Source organism: Camellia sinensis, chromosome 11 (genome assembly GCF_055761805.1).
Source record: "Camellia sinensis isolate YWXY chromosome 11, ASM5576180v1, whole genome shotgun sequence".
Classification (NCBI taxonomy): Eukaryota; Viridiplantae; Streptophyta; class Magnoliopsida; order Ericales; family Theaceae; genus Camellia; species Camellia sinensis.
Genome location: NC_138971.1, coordinates 104,049,511 through 104,065,764, shown reverse-complemented (window position 1 = coordinate 104,065,764; position 16,254 = coordinate 104,049,511). Strand labels below are relative to the sequence as shown.

The 16,254-nt window shown below is 33.3% G+C and overlaps 1 long non-coding RNA gene across 1 annotated transcript; it reads left to right on the top strand.

Annotated features, from left to right (window-relative positions):
• Positions 1 to 1,022: 1,022 nt before the first annotated feature.
• Positions 1,023 to 10,234, top strand: LOC114271865 (uncharacterized). The gene is made up of 4 exons (XR_003632468.2): positions 1,023 to 1,241; positions 5,032 to 5,076; positions 6,344 to 6,510; positions 9,975 to 10,234. It is a non-coding gene; the product is annotated as an uncharacterized LOC114271865 (long non-coding RNA).
• Positions 10,235 to 16,254: the final 6,020 nt, after the last annotated feature.

The following is a 16,254-nucleotide window of genomic DNA, read 5'->3' as shown; positions in this document are numbered from 1 at the left end:
TTTGTGTTTTTGGTATTTAGTGAATTTTCTAAAGAGTTTTTTTCACAAATATTATAATTTTTAAGTATATTTATGTTAGGTGTATCAAAAAAAAAATTTAAAAAAAATCTTAGAATATTAAAAAAAAATAGTAAAATTAAAAAAATATGAAAATAAAAAATTTTAATTTTCTGAAAAATGAATCTTAAAAATCCAAACGAACAAGCTTAATTTTTTATTATTATTTATTTTAAACATAAAATTAACTTGACACAAGTCAAATTTAAATAATTTAGTTGATCATTAACCCTATTTCTTTTATGTTAGTTAGGTACTGTAAACAAGAGCCCCTTGCAACTTGTACTCTCTTTGAAAGCTTCAAAAGCTTTGCTATCACCCACCTTTCAACCCATACGTTATCTTTGAGGAGGGTTTGAAGAACACAAATAAATAAATAAAAGTTTTTTTTTGGGGGGGTTGTGATTTCTTACTTCTTCTAGAAAACTTTGTTGGAAAAAAATAATTTTTTTAGTAATTTTAATGTGAAATTAAAATGGGTCCTACCATCGGTCAAGTTTGGTCTGAGTGGGTTTAGATTCTTTGAAATAAGATTCTTACACTACAAAAAGAATGACAAAAAATCATTAAGATTTGAATGAGAACTGTGTCATAAAGTTGGCTTCATGAATAAGGGGGGTATCGGGAAAGGTGTGTAACCACCTATCCCACATTATTTGTAGAGGAAAACATTGATGGATATTTAAATCTCTATTTTTTATAAAGGTGGAGCCCTTTAGGACAACCAAATCTTCTGAAAAAAAAGGGAGTTATGGATACTTCAATGGTAGGTTTGGTCCAAGATTATAGTCCAAGTTAGTTACACAAAAAAGCGCCACACACGCGCCCAGATCGGGCCGAGTATGGTGATTTACTCCATCAATTTTGCAGAATTCATTTTTGCATTGGTTGCTAACCTTCATGACTGAAGGCTCCTCATCTCTCCTTCTTGTGTATAAATAAAGATCACCTTCCTTTAGTTTAGTACTCAAAATTTTGCTCTCTAGCTATGTTGTTTGTCTGCATATATTATTCTTTCGAGTGTGGGAGAGTGTTGCCATTGTCAAAATTTGTCGAAGCTATTCAAAAGGTGCTTCTACTCTAATTGATTTCGATCGACGTATATTGGGAGACAAACGTCAGCATACCTCCACCACCTAATGGTGATGCAGTGAATCTATTTTACGAAAAGTGTGGTTTCACAGGTTTCGGTTTACATTTCTCGATTTTCATTTTAGTATATTATTTTATTCCGACATGTGTTCATTTTATTTATGTAGCAAACCCCATTTGATGGGATTTAAAGCTTGGTTTGGTTTGATTATATATTTATGTTCATCGAATTGTAATATCTAGTTTGAATTAGTTCCATTGTTTTCTATTGTGTAATCTAAATTTAGATAAATTTGAATCTGTTTATTTTTAATTAAATATACATTTTATACAACAATCGTAAAACAAATTATTTGTTTCTCCATAAATTAGACAGACAGATTCATTTTACAAAGCAGAGCAGTTTCTAATGGACTAATTTTTTCTAAGAAAATATTACTTCTTTAGTTTATTTGTTCTTTGTTTTTTAAATTAACATAAAAAAATATATGCAAATAGTGGTTTTTGGTTGTAGTCTAGTTTCCTAGTATAATTTGCATGCTCTTCATTATTTTCTAGTTTTTAGGTTAATTTGCATGCTTATTGCCTTCTAATTTCTAGTTTACTTTGCATGTTTATTGCTTTCTAGTTTCCTAGAATTATTAGCATGTTTACTACTTTCTAGGTTTTTCTAGTATTATTGGCATGTTTATTATTTAGTATTTTTATATAACTCTTGACTATTAAATTTAATTTAATTACTTGAAGTTTTTTTTTTTTTCTTTCTTTTGTGTAGTAACTTGTCTAGCATTTTATTCTTTAGTTAATTGATTTTGCTATTACGTAGATTGTTAGAGGGGGAAAAAGTGTCTAATTTCAGTGCCTAAGACTTTGCAATTTTAGATTATTTGTTTTGTGTCTTGTTATGTTTTTCTACTAATTTCTTTAGAGGTATACCTATGTGAAAAGAAATGGAAAAATAAGAACAAAACAAATGAATGTTCATTGGGACCGTAAAACTTAAATTGGACTACTAATCTTTTTGTTGAACAGAAATACCTAAGCGTAGAAGGAATTTTTCGACTCTAGAATCCTTATTTGGATTGGTTGTAGTTTTATTTTTATTAAAGCAATTTTATTTGCTTCTAAATTTTGGGGGCATTTGTTTGTAAGTTGGGCAGCAATTTTTAATTGCTTGGAAGTTCGTTTTCAGACTTGTTTAACCTGGTTTACCCCCCGAAAACTTAATTCTAAATTTTTTCCCATTGATAAGAAGTCAACAGGCTCTTGAAAGTTTTGTCTAAGGTTAGTGAGATTTTAAGTGGAACTGTTGTGACCCCTCCAATCTTCTTAGAAACTTTCATAACCTTATTCGATTTTGAAGTTAGTGGTGTGATTAGTTTTGAATTAAATTTTAAACTTCGAGATTTTCTAATGTTAAGTTTGTTTTTGGGAAAAACAAAACAGTGAAATTTTGTTGTCTTTTCAAAACTGGCAACTATGACTGATGTTGCTGCAGCTAGTGTCGAAGCAATGAATGTTGGTGGGGATCCAAATCCCGTGTTAATTGGCATGACAACCCTTGTTGTGACCCTTGTGGTCAATCCTGTTGGTAACCTTGCTGTTCTGGAAGGACCTCAATCATCATGAGCTTTTGGAGAAATTCACAAACGTAAATTTCAAGAGATGGCAATAAAAAATGTTGTTTTACCTAATAACTCTGTGCCTTGCTAGGTTTGTGAGTGAGGATCCACCAATTATGGAGGAAAATGAGCGAGATAAACTAAAACTCATGGCTCTGGATGCTTAGAAGCAGTCGGACTTCCTTTGTCGAAATTATGTGTTAAACGACTTAGCAGATACATTGTTCAATGCATTTTATGCTAAAAAGTCAACAAAGGAGTTGTGGGACTCCTTGGACAAGAAATACAAAATCAAGGATGCTGGAGCGAAGAAATTTGTCTAGCCGATTTTTGGATTTCAAAGTGGTAGACTCTAAAACCATCATAAGCCAAGTCCAAGATTTCCAAGTAATTCTACATAAGATTCATGCAGAGAGAATGTTGTTGAGTGAATTATTACAAGCAGCTGCTTTGATTGAGAAGCTACCTCACGATTAGAAACTCTTCAAAAGCTACTTGAAGCACAAGCAAAAGTAGATGACAGTCGAAGAGCTCGCTGTCAGACTCCTCATTGAAGAGGATAACAGAAAGAAAGAGGGAGTACCCCTGTTGTTAAAACAAATATGGTTGAGCATGGCCAATCTTTGAGGGTCAAGAAGAAACAACCACTAAACAAAGGCTCAAAATTGGGGCCTAGAGGTGGTGCCACGATGAGGCCGCTCTACAAGCCACAAAAGCCTACTTATAGGTTTAATGGAAAGTGCTACAACTGTTATAGTGATGGGTATAGAGCAGTTGACTGTCGCAAGAATAAGAAGCCATACAAGAAGAATCCTCCAAAGAACAAGGCTTGACCTCACACGGCTGAAATGGAGAATCTTTCTCAAGATGTAGATGATATGCATCTTTTAACTATTGTCACTGAGGTGAACATGGTGGGATCTAATCCGAAGGAATTGTGGGTGCACATTGGGGCCACTCGCTACATCTGTGTAAAGAAGAAGATGTTCACAACTTTCGAACCGATTTCAAATGGTGAGAAGTTGTTCATGGGGACTTCTGCATCCTCAATTATTGAGGGAAAGGGCAAAGTGGTCCTGAAAATGACTTCAGGAAAAGAGCTGACTCTAAACGATGTGCTGAACATTTGCAAAAAACTTTTCTCGGGGTCTCTCTTAAGCAAACATGGTTTCCGTGTGATTTTTGAATCCGAAAAGGTCGTGTTGACCAAAAGTATAGTGTATATGGAGAAGAGATATATGTCGGGTGGTATGTTCAAGTTAAATCTAGTGACTATTATCCCCAAAGATTAATGAGAAAGTTTATTCTTCTGCTTATATGCTTGAGTCCCCCTAAATTATGGTATGGTAGATTAGGTCATGTAAATTCGACTCTTTGTGTAAATTAATTAAGTTAGATCATATACCATCTTTCAAGATTAATCCAAATCATAAGTGTGAGACTTGTCACTACTACAAAAATAGTTAAAGATCACACTTTGACAAATAAAAATATCTCACTTTTATTGAAAGTGTGATAAAAAAAATTAGATTGATATTTTAATCACATTTTATTTGATTGAGTGTGATAATATGTATTTTTTATGTCACTTTTCAATTAAGTGTGATTATATATATATATATATATATTTTTAATCACACTTTTTAATTAAAGTGTGATCATATATACACTATTAACAATACTTAAGGATAATATTTATTTTTAATCACTTTTTAAATAAGTGTGATTATATATATATATATATATATATATATATATTTTAATAACACTCCCTAAATAAGTGTGATTGTATAAAATATTTCAATTTGATTTTTATATAAAATACTATTCCCAAATTCGCGCCTATTCTACCCACGATTGATGAGAGAGCACGACTCTTTCCATTCCCAACAATTGATTTTCACAAACAGCATAGGTCTCTTCTCCGTGCCTTCAGTTTCTGAAATGAAGCCCTAATTCATTTTCTTCATCATAGCTTTGAACCACCATTGAAGTTACTCACTCAAATTTGTCTTTTGAAATCAAAAGCCTTTTGAAATTTCTGGTGAGTTCTCTGTTTTTTATGCCCCTTTTGTGATATATTTGCTCATATTCTGATATGGCATTTACAGGTTTGGAAATTTTTGCTTTAGTCATGTAATTGAATAAATGGCTGCTTTTTCTTATTATATTGATGAAAGCAAATGCATTTTTAAGATAATGTGCTTCAAATGTCAAACATGTTTTAGCTTAATAGTGACTATCTGTCTGCCATAAACAGGGTGAGACAGTGCCGGAATCAGGGAAAGATGAAGGATCTGCGAAGGTATGTCTATCCAAAAAATATTTATTCATTATTCTTTTTTTCTTCTTTGCTTTTGGGTACATCGGAGGCCATAGCATGGGGGAAGAGGAAATCTTGCATAGAATTAAACCCTTGACCTCCTACTTTGGTCCTGGTGTTTTGGCCAACTGGGCAAGCTGTAATTAGTAGTTGATTATCCATACATCTTGTTGATTAATTTATTTTTAGATTCAATTTTGGGTATTGGCCCACATTTTTTGTTTATTTTGGGCACAACTTACCATGGACTTATGAATGGGTGTACTTGAAGATGTAAATAGAGGTGTTATTCTGTAAAATTAATCCTTTACTGGTGCCAACATAATCTATGTTTTATTTGAATTGTAAGTTAGGCACCGTGTTAGGTGTATTGCATGTGTCACATGCTTCAAGATGGCTGAGGCTTTTGAAACCAGATGATTCTAAACAAATATGAGGCCTTTTGTATGTTAACTTTTCCAATCTGTATAATTTTTTGAATAAACACAAATAAGTAATTGGAGTTGTGGTAGTTCTTCGTGAGCCTTAACAAATTGGACATTAATTGTTTGGAGAAATTATTTGTAGCTTTCATGACCTTGGTGAATGGATTGGATCTTATTTTCACCAAATTTAAACTTCATGAAGGATTGGAGATGTTCTAATGTGAATTCAGTTAGTGTAAATTTTGAAGCTACTAGTACAGTCAAATTATTTACTTTCGTTCTTTACCTAGTCATATGAAGCTGATTATTTGGGCTGATTGGTAAAGGCTTGTTTTTCTGCTTCTATAGTCCATCAATTTTAACCCCTGAATGATATTTGTGTGGTATGTGTCATTTTGGATAACATAATAGATGCACTTTGTTGTTTTCTAGCAGAAAAAACAACAAAAGAAAGCCAAAAAGAACGCTTCCAGTGGAAGTAGAGAGTTATTGCCTCAAAATGCAACATCACTTTTGTTTTTAACCTTGCTCTCAAGTCTTTCAAAACTCCACCATAGATACCATCAGCAATAATACGGTCATGACATTTCTTTCTTGAAAACATAGTATCATGCAACTCATGTGTACCAATATACCTGCATGTTTTAGGGGCTGGATCTTGGCTATATATATCTATTGTTAGAGTTTTGTTCTACTGGTGTGCATAAGTTGCATGATCTTATGACAGTAAATTGTGATTTTCTTTAATCATAGGAAACATTTTCACTGCCTGAGTTTTTCTGACTCTTTGCTTAATCACTTGGATGTATCCTTGTTATTTTCAGAATAGTTCATTTCTAGAGCTATTGCCTGTTGTTAGGCAACAAATAATTGATGGATTCACTCCCAAGGCTACTGATGCGTTTCGAAGAGAATTTGATTTCTTTGATAAAGTGACATCTATATCCGGTGTGCTCTGTCCAAAGGAGGAATGACGAGCTGGTATACGGAGGTATTTTTCTATTTTTGTTGTGTTAATTAAAATAATACTGTGTTTTGTGGCTGTTGAAGATGGATTCTAATCTTCTTTTTTAAAACAGAGAGTTGGAGAAAATTGTCTTAGCAATTGGATGTACTCAACTAAAAATGAAATTAGATCTTTCACCCAAAGACCTTAAAACATACTTTATATATTGAGAGGGAGACAAACATTACCATAATTTAGATAAATTCTATTTAGTAGATGACTTCCTTTTCTTAATATATGAAGCCTAAGTAACCAAGGCATGGACCAAATTGGTCCTCCCCGCCCCCCTCCCTCCCAGTTAAATGTTTTAAAGTAGTTAAGCATTCAATTGTACATTGATATTTTATGTATCTTAACACGTAACATAGGCACCATAAACCCCACCAATTTAGTGCTTTTGCTGCTGCTGCTGCTGCAGAGCTGTTTTTGCAGCTGCTACAAGTTGCCCACTGAAAACCCCATCAATTTAGTAGCTTAGGCCATATCTTCCACACTTTAGAGCACTGTAATAGAACATGGTTGCTAGATTCAGCTTCACTTTTACAAAAAGGGCAAACATTACTAGAGCATCATATTTTTTTTTGCAAATAGTCAGCTACTTTCACCCTCCATTACCAAGCGAACCAGCCAAAAAATTGGGTTTTAGGTGGGGCAACATTAAACCATAATAACTTAGGCACAAGCAAATTGGATCCATGTTGGTCTTCAGCCAACCTTCTGATAGCAGCCACAGAACTTTGAGTCAAGAACATGGAAGCAAGCTCAAAGAGTTAAAGAAGAAATATGTCACAAGAAGTGTGATCAATATAAGAAGAAATGCTCCTAATTTTAAGGTTTTCGTTCTCTCTCTCTTGCCAATCTCTTTATCTAGACAATGTATTATAGTGGTTGATATGAAACATATTTCAAGTTTTAGCTATATATAGATCTCATGGTAGCAAAAATACATTGGAGACTTCAAATTTTTTAAGTTAGTGTTTCTACAAGTCAGGATAGCAACCATAGACTATTGAGTTAAATAATAACTAAAAGCCCCATTATTAATTTATGAGTTGCACTATAGATTTTTATTTCTACTTGACATCACAACTCAGCAGTTAATAAAGGCGGTTTTTTGTTTTTAGTTTTTTTACAATGATATTTGACTAAATAACTAAATAATAATAGACATATATAGCCAAAGTTGCAATCTCGATTCTGCTCTTTTAGTCGGTTGCAAATCTGGAATGTTTGTAGTAATGCAACCAAGTGGGTAGTCCTAAGATATTTTTCCTGCTAGCTAAATTGATTTACTGATTTTCACAGGAAGTAAATATGTGTGTAAAATTGTAATAGTAGAATTAATAACAGAGAAAAAGGACATGTATACTTACGCATGATCTAGACTAATAGAAGTTGTTTTTTAATTCTTCATCCGGTAAGGATTCAAACTCACAAAAAGAAATATTAGATCTGAAGTATATGCCGCTACACATCTGTAGTCAATCACATGATATAACATAATTATCATATAGAAACAAACAAGATAAATGGACTTTTATCTAGACCATCACAGTTATGAAAATCTTTCTGGATTTTAGTTTCGATACATAATGTTTTTCCATTTCTACTATAGCGATTCCGGTATTCCCTTTCTGTATCTGTTGTATTCCGGACTTTGGTTCCGTGGAGTTGGTAGTTGTATCTACCTTGTTGTCATCTTTTGATTCCATTTGTTTGAGTTATAGGTTGTGTTAGGCTTGGTTGTTACAGGTTGGTAGAGCTTTGGCTCCCATTGTTGTTGCCCAGTTTTTGTATGGTCCGCTCGAGCGGGTCATTCTGCGCTCGAGCGTGGTTTACACCATTCCAATATTTTCGTTGTCTGCAAAACTTCTGCAGGTGTGTTTTCTACACTCGAGCGGGTCGCGCTCGAGCGGACTTGTTGGCACTCGAGCGAGTAGTTCTTTTTCTAAAAAGTTCTGGGAGATGAAAATCTACGCTCGAGCAGATTGGTTTTCGCGATCGAGCGGACCTAGTTTTTGTTTTTGGACGCTCAAGCGGGAATGTCGTATATCAGTTGGCTGTGGGGCATTTTTAAATCACTTTTTCTCATTCTCTCTCTCTCTTACTTTTCCGAAAAGGCCATTAGAGGGCACCTCACTCTAAAACTCAAACTTCTCTCTAAGTATTGATCTAGTAGGAGTTGTTTTCTCACCTTTGGTCTTTGTAAAAGTTGGGTTGATCGTTGAGGGCTACATTTTGATCCGAGAAACTTGTGATTTGGAGCAACTTCGTTTTCGTCATCTTCTTCTTTGGGTGTCATCTTTTGAGGTAGGGATTCCTACTCACTCTTATGGTCTTTGACATAGATTTTTGATTATTTTGATAAAGTGTTGAAGTTGGGTAATTTTGGGACTTAGGGTTTCAAAATGTTAAAAGAGGATTTTGTTATTTTGATTCTAAAATGTGTATTGTGGGTTTCAAAATAATGATATCGTTGTTGGTTGTTGATATATAGACCATTGGGTCAATATTGGGAAATGAGGTAGAAAACCCTAATTGGTAGTATAAATTAATTGGTATGATTAATTTGGAAAAATTGTGGTTATATGGAATTGAGTTAGAAATAATGAAATTGGTTCATTATATAGTAGAATAGTGGAGTTAGATTTATTAATCGCTCACTTTTAAAAACATTGATATTTTATCTGTTGGAGCTTTTATTATCTGTTTAGAAATAATTGCTTGGGCTACCGGTGGAGGGTAGTTTTGATTGTTGTAGACAATGCATGATGATTAGGTAAACTAAAACTAATCAATTGGATATGTCATAGAGTATGATGGTTGATAGAATACAGTAACGTTATTTATTGATTGATTGTGTATATGACCTATGTGTATATACGTTGTGTGTGTGGAAGGAGATAGGGGATGTACTCCACGATTTAGGGGAAGATAGGGGATGGACCTCTAAACCGGATGTTGTTTGGGAGGAGATAGGGGATGGACTCCACTGATACAACTCATATGCTTGTCAGTTAACGTGTTGATATAGCTTATATGCTTATCTATGGAAATGTTGATACAACTCATATGCTTATCTTTGGAAGTGTTGATATAGCTAATATGCATATCTGTTGAAATGTGGGTACAGCTTGTATGCTTATCTGTTGAGATGTTGATACAACTAGTATGTTTATCTATTGTAAAATGGGAAACGTTTAATATGAGTCACTGTCTCATATAAGTGGTTGGCCAGGTTATGAGCCGTTGATGTAAATTGTGAAATTGATAAGAAATGGAAACTGAAATGAATAATGAACATAGTGGTCATGAATTGGAAATGGGTTATGAATTGATTTATGAGAATTGAACATTTATCAATTGCTGATGTCTTAGTTATTGCTCATACTGTGTTTAGCATATTTCTACTGGGCGTTGGCTCACCCTATATGGGACATTATTTTCAGGTACAGGTAATATGCCACCTCCAAGGACATAGCTTGGATGATGATGAGAGTTGAAGACTTTTTTTTTTTTGTTTTTTTTTTGTTTGTATTACATGTATATCAAGCCAAGGGCTTATGTTGTATTGAGCTAGTACTCTTCTTTTGTGTAACTAGGTGTTGACTTGGAAAGCTGTAAGCCCATAGGGCATTTGCTTTTGTTGTTAACATGTAATACTGTTGTAAGAACTACTCTGATGAATAGAAATGATTGGTTTCTTTTATATCAATGCATGTCTAAAGTGATGGGTTTTATGTATTTTTTTTTAGGGCGTTACATCTACCATTATAACCTTAATTTTCCCAGCCCTAAGTTTTGCTAAACACCTATTGATGTGGCAGATATAATGATAGTTTAGAGCTAGTGCTTGAAGGCCTATAATATAATCCATGAAAATGTCTCTAGAACTCCTCTAAGAGAAATTCACATTGACCAATATTTGCACAAAATTTCAAAAAGGCATACTTAAAATCCAAAAGTTATGGAGTCAAGGTAACATTGAGCTTGATTCAATAACCACTTGACATACTATGTGTCGTCGATGGGGAAGAGAATACAAAACCATGCTTGTACACCTCTAGGGGTTCAGTGGAAACCAAGGTAGGTTCCCAAAAGAAACCAATTCAATAATATTATTCCCCACAACAGCAAACAACACTAAGCATAATTTTAAGTTCATAGAAGTTTTAAAAAAAAAAGTTCTTCAAAACTGTAGCATGCCCCAAGAGGCATCTTCATTTTGACCCACTTTCCTATGGAAAAGGCTCATAAACTTATGTAGCCATAGGTGCAGTTTTGAAGGTACTATTCAATTTTTCTAATTGTGTACTAGACTTCCATACTAAAGCCCAAGATAGTTATGCTTTCTCAAAAGGCAGCCTTCAGAAAACGAGAGATTTATCAGAAGACATGTATTTTTCTTAATGTAATGTACATAGGAGATGAATTGACATTCTTTTGATAACATTGAGGAGTCTATTCATCAATTGAAAGGCCAGTTTTTGAGTTTTCTGTGTAGTTGGGTGACAACAAGAACAGTAAATCCTTCACTAGACAATTTAATGTATTTTTTAGAGAGTTTGGATTCTCTAGTTGATGTATATAGGTCATATGACTCATACAGGCTGTCTGTTGTACCAATTCTGTACACATGGTTTGTGCTCCCTTCAGACCTGTAATTATATCATTCACTTATCCAAGATTTTGAATTTTAAAAAAAACATAAAAAACAAAACAAAGAAAGCTTATCCAAATTAATGTCCAAATCATATCTAATACATATAATAGCAGATGTATCAGATGTGTCAATGTTGGCATACATATGACATGTCTGACAAAGGAAACTCATATGAAAGTGAGCTGGAACAAGCAGAGATCAATTCAATGTGTTAGGTAGTAATGCTCTTACCCAGTAACTAACCTAAGCAGCCGTTATCACTGAATCACATAGACAATGTTATTATGAGTTAAAAGAAGAAAGTTAATTGGCTCAGTTATGCCTTTGCCTTGTTATCTTCTCCAACCGAGGATTAGATCAGCTTCACTCTTTTAGGATGACCAATTGCCCTACTTTTATTTTTATTTTTTTGTGTATTAGCTCTGCGCATGTTCATTGTAGATAGCTTTCTTTTGATGGCCATAGACACCCTGCCTCCTTGCAAACTGTAGTTCTAGCATTTCTATATGATCATGCATATAAACATAGCTTCATGTTGTGTTGCCTTACTGATGCAATTTTGCTGTGCTGTTTGTTCTGCTGTGCTGTTCTACTGGCCTACTGTGTTTTGCTGTGTGCTAGTGCTGCTGTGTGCTGCCGGCCTGTTGGTGCTGCCAACCTACTGTTTCTGCTAGCCTGTTGTACTATTTTTTTTTCTTTTTTCTTTTGCCATGCTAGTAGCTTCTGTTTGCAGCCGGTTTATGGTTTTGTTGGTTCTTGGTCTCTTCTTTTTGCTTTCTTTGTTGTTTTAATTGTCCAACATATCCGCACAAAACTTGGTTAGCATAACCTTTGCAAAATATATTCAAATGTGTATGTTATTCAACCGACATTCCAAGTACTCCTTTTTGTATCATCTTGATTTATTATTATTATTATTTTCATTGCCCATGGTGGTCTTAACCTTTTTTTTTTTTGGGGAGGAGGGGGGGAAGGGCATCTTTTTTTATGGGTAATCACCCAAAATCTTATTGATCAATGATCTTGACAAACTTCTGAGAGAAGGTGGGATACAAAATAATTAAATCTTGGGTAGATACAAAAACTAACCTTAAGTAAGGTTGAGCTACAGCTTTTTAACTGTGAGCCGCCGCTTTACAACTAAGATGTGGTTTTTACTTCTGGGATGGTGGCACATTGTATAAATAATTTTTTGGGATAGTGAACAGTAACAACAACAAACCAATGAGTTAACATTAGAGTGTTATTGCATATAGGCAATTCACATCGACATAAAGGAATGGTTATATTGTTAACATTTTTTCCATTCCCTGTGATTCAATTGCGAATATTTATCTTGAGTTGTAGTTATGATCATACTGGAGACCCATGCTGCAGATAAGAGGTATGCATACGCTAATTCGAGATCGTTATATATCAAAGCATGATTTGGTATTTTATTCGGATCGGCTTATTTGTCTGGTACTTTCAACCAACTAGCTTATCCAAATTTCATTGATTTACAAAAGGTTAATAGAATAAAAATGTTAAATCTTACCAATCATCATTGCTTTTATTGTTTTTGACTTTTAGTTAGTGGAGCATGGACTTGGTCATTTGCCTTTTACTCAGAAGCAAGTAGTCACTCCAACAAGTGTGTTTTAGGAGAAAAATTAGTAGCAAGGCATGGACTTAATTCAAGTCTCTTCCTCTCTCCCTCTGATGAAATTTGGAATATAAGTAGACTACTTCCTTTTTATCTCAAGTTTCCTTCTGTTCTTTGAATTTAAACTAAGAACTTTATATGCCTTCAATTTTTATTTGTTTGTATTTCCTACATATATGATTGTGCGTTTTCTCTTGCTAGCATATAATTTAGTGTCTCCTGATGGTATCAATTTTATGAAAAGATATTCCTCTACGTATGGCTAAACGAGATTTTTAAACTAGCTATAAATTGTTGACCGTGATTGTTGTTTCATTGGGGTGTGATTTATTCCTTTTTTTATATCTTCTTTTCTCTTTCATCATTTCATCTTTTTTTCTCTTTCTATCCACTCTCTATTTATATTTTTTCTTATCTGAAAACAGATACACCAACAGATAATTGTTACAATTTTGGTAGAATTGCTCAACACTCAAATACTGGAACTGTGGGGATTGTTCATTTGTTTGTTCTTTTGGAGTTGACCCATCTTGACTTGGTATATTAATTACTTTTCTTTCTCTACCTTGATCTGAGCTTTAATTTTTGTTAGGATTTAGTTTCGTTTCCTCTCTCTGTTGATGTGTTGCCATAATAATTTTTTGATAAAATCTTTTCAACGCTGTGATTTACAAATATGTGTTTATATATACTGTTCAATCATGCTCCATAGGCTACAGGAAAACCAGTCTTCATATAAAGAGTGAGGGTAATATTAATAAATCTAAATCCAGTAACTTGCTCTCTTTTGTTATTTCATAATTGGAGAATGAACCAATTATGCAGTTCTTTTTTCTTTTATTTATTTATTTATAATTTCAAATTAGCTGGATTATGAATCAATGGAGTTGAGTTAAGTTGAGTTCTTCTTTGCCAGAAGCTGAATTCAAAAAATTACACTCTGATTAAAGTGATTTGGTAAAAAATGAAGAGAGAGAGAGAGAAAGAGAGAGGCGGAACTCTTTTTGTTATGTATGGTTTATAATTTTGGATTTGTTGATTCTATATATATTTGGTTTTATGACTTTAAAATATCTGGCCATACATTGAAGATTTTCATTTTGGATTTATTGATTCTATGTATATGTCATATTTATATATGGTAATACAAACATTTTATACTAGTAACAATCAAAGTCGTTATTCCTTTTCTATTGATGCAGGGGATGAAGAGTCAGTGTGATGACAAAATGTCCGATTTTGTCTTTTGTAAGACAAGAACAATCTCTACAAAAATAGTAAGTTTATTCATATGCTTCTAGTAGTTTCTGAATTAATTTGTATTTTTATTTTTTTAGGTCAAAAATTTCCTGGAGAGATGCAAAATATGGTCAAAGAATTCAAAAACTTAGTTTTTTCAAAAAAAAATTTCATTTTTTAATATATGTAATCACAGTTAAAAACTTTTTATTAATTCCTTTGTATATACTTTTGAACATTTAACTTTCATTTATGAAATATATGACGTTATTCCATTCAATATATGGTTGTGATTAAAAATATAGTATATAGTGTGTATTACATTCTTCAAATGCACGTACAAAAATAATATTGATTATTCTTCAAATATGTCGAATTCTTTTTTTTTTTTATCACAGGTTTTATTAGTTATTAATCACACTTAAAAGATGTGATTTAAATGTTATTAATCACGCTTAATGTAATCTAAATGTTTTTAATCACACTTAAAAGATGTGATCTAAATGTTTTTAATCACACTTAAAAGATGTGATCTAAATATTATTAATCACACTTAAAAGATGCGATGAAATCATTTTTTAATGACACTTAAAAAGTGTGATTAAAAATGACCCCTTTTAATCACACTCCCAAAGATCACACTTTAATAAAACTCAAAAGGTGTGATTAAAAAGCATATATCACACAAAAAAAGTATGATTTTTATCTGTATTTGTAGTAGTGTGCGTAGAAGCAAAATTAACTAGGACTTCATTTCATCTTGTTGAAAGAAATACCGAGCCTTTAGATTTAGTGCATAGTGATGTGTGTAACTTGAAGGTCGTACAATCTCGAGGTGGCAACTAGTATTTCATCACTTTTGTAGATGATTGCACTAAATATTGTTATGTATATTTGCTTAAAAGAAAAGATGAGGCGATTGATAAATTTACTCTTTATAAGAATGAAGTTGAGAATCAACTAAGCCGGAAGATTAAGGCTTTGAAAAGTGATCGTGGTAGAGAATATGAATTGCTATTTATTGAGATTTGTGCTCAATCCAAAATTGTAATGCCCTAGTTTTTATTTTTCGAATAACATTACCAAATCATTATTATAAACAATTTCAGAGATAGCAGATAGAAGTTCCAATATCTTAATAAAGATAAGTAAATGAAGATTCTCTCATTCGTAGACAAAATAAATTCAACATGTGATATAACTACAACAAATTACCCGCAGGTTTACATCATTACATGAAAGAGAAAGGGTTCAACTCTCTTTACAACAATGGTATTCAGCCAACAAATAAAAGGTATCGTGGCCAACAGATAATGAAAATCCTCGATCTTGAAACATTTCCTGATGTTTACCTCAAAAAAGATTAGCAATGTGGGATGAAAAATAAGTTCAGTAAAGATCCCAATATGATCCTAAACAATAACAACATATAGATAGCTATGATCATGAATGCTTTAAGTCATACCATATAGATAAGTGCTGGTTTATACCTGAAGATATACTTACATAGATACTTTTCTCAAAAGTCATTCAATTATCCAGCAACCAAAATCATTTGTCTTTGGTTCTTCTTGTTACCCTTTTTTATTTTGACTTGCCAGACAATAATAGGTATTTGAAAGCAAACCCATGAAGTCCAATTACATTTTCCCCAATTATCGAACTTACACCCAATTCCAAGTTACGATTTCCAAATAGAAACGTCCCAAACGAACATGATGATGGTAAATATAAAATGGTTACCTAACCATTTAAGGCAATTGATAACCTTCACAAAGTAATCATTATCATGCATGAAACACATAACCAACAACGCTTTACTAGCCTCAAGTACGGTAAGCTAAGGATACACATTTCCAATACTCATACCAATTTACCAGTCACAAGCTGGAAGGTAATGGTACCCTGGCCAAGTTTTCCAGGCGCTAGCTGGAAAGTACTGATACCTCACATTCTCAGCGCAACCAATTCCCCAGGCGCTAGCTGGAAGATAATAGTACCCCTTATTCTCAGCGCATGCACATTTCCAACCATCATATAATTCAACAAGCATATAAATAATCCGATGTGCACCACATACACAAAATCTATTCAACATCACAATATCGTCCTCCACTGATGACCAAGGACAAAACCTCTGAGAATAAATATTTAAACACACGTGATGCGATAATCCGATGCC